The sequence below is a fragment of the Nesoenas mayeri genome, assembly GCF_963082525.1.
Source record: "Nesoenas mayeri genome assembly, chromosome: 3".
NCBI classification, from domain to species: domain Eukaryota; kingdom Metazoa; phylum Chordata; class Aves; order Columbiformes; family Columbidae; genus Nesoenas; species Nesoenas mayeri.
The window spans coordinates 84099865-84108969 of NC_137544.1; positions in this window are offsets into that span (position 1 = coordinate 84099865).

Consider the following 9105-nt stretch of genomic DNA (forward strand, 5'->3'; position numbering starts at 1 on the left):
TTCAGTGGCACCACTCAGCAGAACAAGCTCTCAGTTCACATCTGCAAATACACGAGACTAAAGCTGGCCGTTCTCTTCATTTGTTTCAGCAGACACAAAGCCTGAACAGGGCTTCCTACCAAGATATACTCTGCGGCTTTCACTTTTTGAACATCCCTTTTCAAGTGAGTAATTCCTTTTGATTGTGAGGTCATTTTCTCAGCTGTAAAGTGGCTCAAAGTGTAGTCAGTACTTCCAGAGCGTTATGAATGCTGGAGACACTAAACGGATTCCTGTGGACCATGGGCTAGGGCTTTTGCAATAGTTATCTTTACCGTTAGTCTGCCCACAGTCCCAAGGCTTTCAGAGTAGTCATAACTTCAGTGCTGTGTCCTGAATGAAATTGCCTGGGATGCAAAAATAGCCAACTTTATTTGAAGGGGATTTTTTCTACTTAAATGCTGACAGTGCTAATGCAAATTTACTGCATCGCGTATTAGCTGTGATTGACTAGTATCCATCATGTTCAAATGGCAGTGTCTTTTGTCCTCCTCAGTGATGCTTGACAATTCCTGTGAACTGGTATAATAATATTGCGAGAAGTGAACAAATTATGGACTGTCCACAGCCTCTCCAGACTTTCTATTGGAGACTTCACGTTGTTCACCTGAGACACAAGAATTTACATGTTCTCAGACTGACTATAATAAATAGACAAATATCATTATGGTACACATTTGCTTCTAGGTTGAATGAAATGCAACAGACCAGCTGGTCTTGTAAACAGAAATTCCTGAAGATGAATAACCAGACCTCAGGAGTTAACAGATTCTTTTGTTGCGTGTGTCAGCCTAGCAATGGCATATTATTTGCTTTACATCTAAACTCTATCATTTAAAATAGAAGAACCTGTATTTAAGAGTAAAATTAGATGAGTTTGGTCTTTGATCTGCATGAGAGAAACCGTGCTTTGCCTTGCTTCAAAGACTTGAAAGGAAAAGGGGTACTGCATGGATCCTAGGGCGAAATGAAGAGGAATGGGAGTACCTTTTCAGCTGCCTCCCCAGGGATCTTGGGAAGGGCTTTTCCTTCTTACCTGGTTCCTGTCTCCAGTTCGTCTTCCCCCAGCCCACAGCAAATGAAGATGCGGGTAGGAGAGGGAGGAAAATTGCTGGGATTCAATGCTTGTGGGATCTGGAAAGGAGAAGCGGCTCATGGGACAGCCAAGGCAGCCCTGAGGTTAGTGAGTGATGCAGGGAATCAAGACAGCCCTGGGAAAAAAGGCGTTTGTAGATGCCGTTGCTTTTCATTTTTTTTGCAGTATGGGGGCTGTTGTCTAAAGCTGCACACTGTTGCTTACGTTGTGTTGTATAATTGTTTACTCATGGATTTTTAAATTGAGGCAGAGAAGTAGGATGTTTATGTGCTGGGTTAACAGGAAAAGGTCAAAGGGGAGGAACATGTGCAGAGCTGTGTTTTAAGAATGGATGTAAATAATGGTCAGTAATGCAAATTCAAAAAAATGTTTGAATGTAGACATATCAGAGTAAAAGGTAAACATTTCGTGGCTCTTGTTATTGGGTGAGGTGGTAACCTTCTCCATTGGGTTTTATGATTTACTCTTCAATACTGCTTTGTACTGCAGGAAAGTTTTAGTAAGTGTATATAGAATAGGCTTATCTAATAATTTATTTTTTAAAGGAATCTATAAAATAAAAAGAGAGAATCTTGTTGCTATGAAGAGACTTTTCAGGTTTTTTTTGGTGTGTTTTTGTTTTCCAGAAACTTTCAGAGGAGGGTGAAATCAGGGTCTTGGCTAGCATGTCTAAAACCTTCCCATTCTGTACTAGAATCAGTCCTAACCAGTGCATGTTAAATTTCAGACTAATATTTATATAAGGTGACTATCTACAGTGAATATGGTTCTATATTGATAACTATGACGTACTTTACTGTGATGTTGTTTGATAGGAGACGTAAACTGGATGAGTGCTGCAAATATTTGAAAATTATACAGAAAAAACCCTAAAAGGTCAGACTGTGGAATAGATCTCTGAGTTTCCCAGCTCTGATCCAGCTTACATTCCTGCAAATGTTTTTTTGGGGAACAAAACTGCTCAGTTTCTTAACTTTATCTTTTTCCATAGAGGTCACAAATCAAGTCTAATTCTTCCAGTCCTCATGGGTTAGGTGTAACTTCTTTTAGAACCTGTTAATTCTGCTTGCAGTGTTGCATAGCACATTCAGGTAAATGCAAGACACTGGTTGTGTCTGGGGTGTTGATGTGCTGTTACAGGGCATGTATGTTGTCTGCCTGGCCCAGGGCAATGAGGCACTCTCACACCTGGCAGAATATTTTGCCAGTACCATGATCATGCTGGTTCACTGTAGGAAACAGATGTTTTCACATTCTAAGCTTACTTTCTCTGGATTTTAAAACAAACAAACCCCTCAAAACAAACACTCTCCCCCACCAACTCACAAACAAACAAAAAACAACAACAGAAAAATCCCAAACCAAACAGCCCCCTTAAAAAAAAACAAATCCAAAACCAAACAACCCAGAAAAAAACAAACCAAACAAAAACCCCACCAAACAAACCACCAAACAAACCCAACCAAACAAAAAAACCAGTCAAACTCCCTTTCAAAAAAAACCAAAAACCAAACAAAAAAAACCCAACAAACAAAACCGACCAACTGAAAAAATCCTCTCAACCAAACAAATGAAAAACCAACAAAAAACCCAACAAAACCAAAGAGAATTGGTAATGATTGTCTGAACAATTTAAAATATAAAAGGCTCAGTTAAGTATGGGAAAACCTTCTGAACAGGAAGTATAAATCCAAGTATTGATTAAGTTTTTAGATATATTGCAGAAAGGATGGCTCTAGAATCTCACCGAAGATCTTATAAATGAACAAAATTACCAAAAAATGAAACCCAGACCAGAAAGCAATAAAACTCACTGTTCTAAGACAGAATTTTACCACTTTTGAAAAAATTCTGCCATATAAGCATATAAATTGTATAAAATGTCAGTATCCTTTCTGTTTTTCTTAGGGTCAAAGTACTGAACACAATACTCCCTGTGAGCTGCAGTTTAGTCTTTGATCAGCAAGATTATATTAATTTCCCTATAACTCTTGCAGTGTTTTACAGTCAAACATGCCAGGGATCAGACATATATGTGGGGATAGATTTTGCTTCTCTAACGGAGATGGTACTGATAGTGTTCATTCTACCCTCTCCTGTCATATCTGCTTAAAGGTTAGCAGTGAGGACTCCAAGATGTCCGAAGGGCATCAGTGACCTGTTAGACCATATAACATTTGGATAAGTAATCGTAGTATTGTTTGCACTTCAATTAAATTAACAGCTGAACTTGCAAATCATGTCTCTGGAGGGCAGTTTTGAAAAACTAACTAATTGGTAGTTGTCTGAAGTAAATTGCTTGATATTGGTCAATGGTAATTTGTGATCATGTTAATTTAATTGCAGTTCTGTCAATGGTGTAATTAACGCTGCTATCAAAACAACGAATCAGTTCATTGGAAAAAGGCAGCACTATGATATTAAATTCCCAGTTGCCATGACACAGAATGTGATTCTGCATAATAATAATGTTGGCTCTGCTCACTGTGAACAAGAGCCATTGTTTTCCATGGAAATAGTGGTAACTGCATGCAACAGTGTTCTGCACTATTACAAATAATGCAAACAAATTGCTCCAGAGAGACTTCTGTCACTCTACGTAAGTTATTTTCCTAGCTGTTTGGTAAAAGGTATAACCAGGAGCTGTGTTTTATGGTCCATCATTGACAGGGATGCTGCTGTGGACATGGCTTGGAAATGATGGATTTTTACTGCATAACACACACAGGACCAGATAGTGGGACAGGACTTGGACAATCACTTTACCCCTTTTCTGTATTTGTATCTTCTGTTCTTACTTTTGGGAGTTGTTTATAGGGGCTAATATGACATGGACTCTGTCCCACATGCACCTTCTCTTCAGGTGACTTCCTTCAGGCATAAAGTGGCCTCTTCTCCTTTCTTCTCATCCCCCAACACATGCAAATGCTGCTTCCCTTTATCAGAGACATGTCTTGCCATCTCCTCAAGCTAGAGGCCTTTGAGATTACTGGTTTGGTTTTGTTAGGGTGGAGTGGTAATAGAATTATGTGCTTTTGTTTCCCTGGCAGTTTGGTTGAACAGTTGTAGAGCAGCATTAATGAGAATCTGCCTTAAGGGACAGTCTCTGGCACCTCATGGGTTTGTTGTAGGCTGCTACATAAAGATCGGCTAAGCAGGCAACTTACAATTTTTTTTTTCTGTCATTGAGGTATACGCCAGTGAGCTGTAGGTGTTGAGGAGAGCTGGGAAGAGAAGGATTGTTGTTGTGTCACTGGTGCATTCTGGCAATCTCCAGCTGCTGAACTGTCATGCTAGAATTTAGTGCTGCTAATGCAAGTTAGAACAGCCCAGCCAATCTGTAGGCAGCTCCTTAAGACTTGTTGTGTACCTACACTATCTGCAGAGGTGCAGAAGCTGCAGAAGCTGCTTCTCAGAGCCACTCCACTCATCTTGTAATTTTTTTTTTTTTCTTTTCCTCTGAGCTGTGCTAGGTACTAGCTAGCCAGTGCTATGCTTCATATTCAAAGACTGAAATTGGGGAGGAAGACTCTTACCAATGAGTCAAGCTATGCTGTTCAGTGATTACAACTCTTTGTTATAATGGACTCACCTACACATATTGTCCCTTCCCCTCCAATTGCTTTGTATTAGTACTGATAATGAGCACTTTGAAGTGAACTAGGGTGTTGAAGAAGGCAGGACTGTTAGGCTCTTATTCTTAGACGTGATGTCCTGTCTGTTCTTTCCACATACAGAAAGCACCCACAGGCACAGACAAAAGTGCTTAAGGATAATCAAGATTTTTTTTCTGTATTTGCTTTTTAAAAAAACTCTAATGTTTTATCACTTCTAATTGTTATGTGATGAAATAAAACAAGATAGATCTCAAAATAAATTCTTTTCTCCAACATCTGGTATGCTGCAGTCAATATGGCTCTATGCAAGAAGCTGTTATTGGGTACTTTTGAAGGCAAACCTACTTGAAGTAGGATTCCAGTACCTCTAGGTAGAAAATGTTAGTAAGTAGTGCAGATTTTCTTCTAATTACTTCAAAGTATTCCAAGGGAGTGTATTTGAAAAGAAAAAGTTAACGCTAATAAAATCCAAAGGAAAATTTTGTAGCTGTATCTTATATTTCAGCTTTATTTCATAAGAAAAAGATTTGCAAAGAAAAGCTACATGTACACAAAATGGAGTGGTGGGTTTTTTTGTGTGTGTGTCATTATTTTTCTGATTGATCAAAACAGACAACCTGATTTAACGTTGCGGGAGAGGAAGCATATTCAGACAAAATGTTCATATTTCAGACTTAAAGATATAAAAATAAGATATTAAATATTTTCTCTTTGTATGCTGTATGCTATGAATTCATTTGCAGAAGCGATGACTGAAGGAGACTTGTACCTTTATAAAGTAAAAAGGTGATATTTCCCATTTGAAATGCTAAATGGAAGTCTGAGCAGACATTGATACTGATGATCTGAAAGAAAACTGAGTTTGGGAAATATTGTTATCATCTAGCTAAAACTGTAACAGCATAGAAACTGGATTTGCTTTGGTAAGAGTGCTGATACTTGAAAAATAACGCCATACGAGCATATTTGAGGAAGAAGGGGTGCATTTATACTCCTACAGGTTCCTATCAATTGCCTTTTATCTCAACATAAAGCTCAGGAAGAACATAATCATTTGTTTCCTTCAAAACATAGTAAGAACAACTGCTTTTCTTAATAAGAAGCATTCATGTTGATCTCTCTCCTAAATAAATTCTTAATTCACACGAAAGAAATAGTGTTGTGGGAGAAAAGCAAAATGCTTTGGAGTATTTTAACAAAAATGCTAGCAGTTAAGAGCATTTTGGGAGTCAAGAGTAAATTGAAGATCAGTAAATCAGCACAGATTTTGCATGTAGTAGCTTAATAATTGCAAGCAGCATGATTTAAATAACTGAAAAGATTCCTCTTTGCTAGAAAGATTTTTATGTGAACTCACTTTCACATCCCTTTTATCTCACTCTTCCCATTCCAAGCAATTAGATGTTAATTTAGTTTCACTTTAAATTGTCTCTCCATTGCATGTTGTGCATTTGTACAAAGTATACAGTTTTCTGTGACTGTCTGTTGCCGTATTCTTTATGTATCTGTCTGTCTATGAACTGGTAAACGTCTGTGGGAATTTCTCCCAGTGGAAAATTTCCAGTCTCACATGGCTTGCCAGTTAACAGTTGAGCATGAAGAATTATAATTATTTTATTGCATTTTGTTTAGGTAATTGCAGCTATTTCTTTAGCCAAATTCTCAATTTTTAGTCTACTAAGTTCACTGATAATAAGTGACAACACTTTCAGTGTATTAATTTTTAGCTCTTATGCTAAGAAAAAGATTAAGATACCTGATCTGTTCATTATTTTCCATGTCTTTTACTGTGTCCTAGGCTTTTCTTCATTTTTCTTGCAAAAAAGATTTCTTGCATTTTTTTCTCCATATTTCTAAAAATCAAACAACCCCTCTCTTTTCCATGTTTTTGCTTCTGCTATGTACTTTTGAAATAGGGTGTTTAGAAAGAAACATCAGATCCAGAGTAGTATGCCAGGACAGCAGGATTTATTAGAACTGAAGAAAATGTTTATAAGGGAGTCAAGCTGCACCTGCATATAGCACACATGATACCAATTCTCAGAAGTAACAAAATGAAAATTAAGATTCATATCTCTAAAATTCATAACCTCTGTCTCCCTAACTACACATATGTGCTTCACCATTCCTACCATTACAGCTACTGCACCCTAGAAACCAAATGTTGCACTTTGGATGACTCCAAATTTCACATTGTGGGAAAAGAAGCTTGAAATATTCAGGAGAAGCTGAAACATTTCCCGTGGTTGAGAAAACATTTGTAAGGACTGCAAATGCATACAGTGTATTCTGATGTGTAATAGGAAGTGGTTGGAAATTTTGGGGGGATGTTTTTAAGTTTTCACAGCTCATAAATAGTTTACAGTTCAGAGAGCTGCAGAAAGCTAAGAACTGTAAGAAGACCTCTGCAGTCTGCACTTCAAGTGATAAGGTAGAAGCACTCCTTTCAGAAAGAAATTGTTATGTTCCAGGTACCAAAGTTTGTGTTGGTGTCAATGGAGGAATAAAAAAGAAGGAAAAAGAGACAAGAAGTTTAGTCCTGATATCTCTATGAACAGTTATTTCCATGGGGAACTTTGTAATCTGTCTGTTCTATATGAGTGATGCGTACTTACAACTTGTGAGACTAGAAATTTCTCACCATGAGGGTGATGAGACACAGGAACAGGCTGCCCACAGAAGCTGTGGATGCCCCATCCCTAGAAGTGTTTCAAGGCCAGGCTGGATGGAGCTTTGGGCAACCTGGTATGTCCCTGCCCATGGCAGGGGGCCTGGAACTAGATGATCTTCAAGGTCCCTTCCAACCCAAACCATTCTATGATTCCGTGAAATTACAAATCTCAATTTGTGATTCATAAACCCTTTTCTGACATTCAACACCCAAAGTGTCGTCGACTGCGTAGATTTTTTGTGGATTAGCTCACTATTTCATGACAACCACCTCATAACAAAAAATAAAGTGTAACTTTCCACTACAGCATATAGTTTGGATCAATATCAGATTGCCGCAGCACTTTTTTTCTTTTTTTTTTTATTTCTTCTTCACTGAAGCTCTAGATTAATGTTATATTTAAGGGCAAAATAACATTACTGTGCTTTGAAGGCACTCTGATCTAACATAAATATCTGACCTAGCTGTAGGGCAGGACAGTTTTAAGTCAATATTCCACTATATGCTGCACATTGAAAGCATACCTATGTTCATTTAAACAAATCTATTGTCTCTTTCTAATCAATACCTATTGCTTATTTTTAGACAGAATGTGGGACACTTATATAGCTCCATTTTGTGCATTCAGTTCTCAGATATAGTATTTGTATTTAGCTTTTTGTAAAAGTAATCATACATGCATCAGGAAAACACATAGTTATGTGTTATACAAAAGCTTTAGAACATTTCTTCCAAAAAGATGCTTTCTTTACTAGACACTGCATCAGATTTCTTTCTGATTGTTTTAATGGAAACTGAGTCTGATTTCATTCAAAGCAACCAAACACATCTAAGAGTGCTGGGAAATAGGTCTGAAATAAAATGCATGTTGTTGTCATGGCAACTAAAATGTTAAAAAGGATGCAGAGAATGATTATTAAATGAGATGTTGCATCAAGTTGTTATGGCAACAATAAAGTAATATGAAAAAGGTGACTCTTTTCAGAACAATACTGTGTGAAAAGTTTTCCTCATTGTAGTATTTTTTACAATGACACATCTTGGCAAAGGAAAAAAAGAGGAGTGGAGAGCTCAGTACAAAAGGAGGTCAGGGTTGAGCTACCTATGTCTGTGTATTTACCTGAAGTACTATAATGTTCCATGGAGAGTATCTCTGCTTGTTTTCCAGTCCTGTCATAGATGGATCAGAACACCAAAAACACTAGAATATATCCCAGCATTATAATATTTCCCAAAGTTATACTCCTGTAATTCAAGGCCACATTTGACAAAGTGATAAACCTTCATGGCCCTTGTTTACCTTCAATGAGGTGTGTGAAGCCTCAACAGCATTTAAGAATGCACTGTGAAAACCTGACACAAAAATGTGATAGGGAAAAGATTAGTGCTAAAGAAATATCGAGAGGTTTCTGTTTTGTGAAAGAGTTTATTTTTCAGCATACAGGATGACTTCCTTGTTTGTTTAGCTTAGTTCTTCCTAATAAAGGAGTATTTACTAATAAAATCATTAAATGGCTTGTATAAACCTACTTTGGAAGCCAGGAAGGCTCTTCAGCAGCCACTGCAGTAGAAGTATCTGGGCTCTATGCCACAGCTTGTGTGGTATGAGCAGTGCTCTGCTTTGCCTGGCACAAAAGTAATGATGTTTTGTGCTCAGGGAAATCCAGATATCCCCTGTGCTG